We start from the raw sequence: 807 nt of genomic DNA, 5'->3' as shown, positions 1-807 counted from the left end.
TTCGAGTTAGTGTGATCTCTCTTGGGGACAACTATTGAGCGGCAACTCCGCGCTCAGTTTAAGACAATTTCTCGGGTCTCGGTGGTATTAAGCCTAAATATCATGCCATTCGCTGTCATGGTATCAAGAAAAACCCAGAGAATATCTGTTTTTACAACAATGCTGTATATGGCTAGGTTCTGGGAAAAAATTTCGTGCGCCTATCAAGCCGTGTAAGCCGATCCTGAAGATAGTGCAATACCGGACCGACCCGCGGCGGAAGTGAAACAGTCTTTAAGCATTCCGACAACTTGCAAATATAAGTTTAATATCTTTGGTCCAAATCCAACCCGTATCAGGTATTAAGCTGATGAGAACAGATACTACACTTTGACCCTCGTCGGTCATGTCTGTGTTCGCACTGACCTCTCTTTGTCGGCGTTCCAAGCGCTTGCGTATCACCTTTGCTTTCCTTCCGCTCTTCATGTTATGCCGGTCCCGTAAGCATGCTACGCGCCAGGACCGCGAGGTGGAAAAAAATGCGAACCATCCATGTGGCCCCCATCCCGCAAACTTGGAACGTTTCACCAGAGCAACGGCCAGGTTTAGGAGGGAGTTTGTGGGGAACCAATTTTCTGTGGCCTGTGTTGTGTGTGACCGCTGGTGGTTTTCGAGTGACCTTTTACAACCATTACTGCAACTGCGGGACGTCGACCAACGCACGATCGCCTTGGCTGCGGTGAAGCAGTGCGCGGCCTTGGAGTGCGGTGAGGTGCCGGGATTTGTTAGTAAAAGGCGTCGTGCCGCGTTTCGCAACAACACATGGGC

The 807-nt window shown here is 50.2% G+C and overlaps 1 pseudogene; it reads right to left on the bottom strand.

Annotated features, from left to right (window-relative positions):
• Nucleotides 1–207: 207 nt before the first annotated feature.
• Nucleotides 208–389, bottom strand: LOC142567774 (U2 spliceosomal RNA; annotated as a pseudogene).
• Nucleotides 390–807: the final 418 nt, after the last annotated feature.

The sequence above is a fragment of the Dermacentor variabilis genome, chromosome 1 (genome assembly GCF_050947875.1).
Source record: "Dermacentor variabilis isolate Ectoservices chromosome 1, ASM5094787v1, whole genome shotgun sequence".
In the NCBI taxonomy this organism is placed as follows: domain Eukaryota; kingdom Metazoa; phylum Arthropoda; class Arachnida; order Ixodida; family Ixodidae; genus Dermacentor; species Dermacentor variabilis.
The sequence above is the reverse complement of the archived record's forward strand: the minus strand, read 5'-3'. Positions and strand labels throughout refer to the sequence as shown.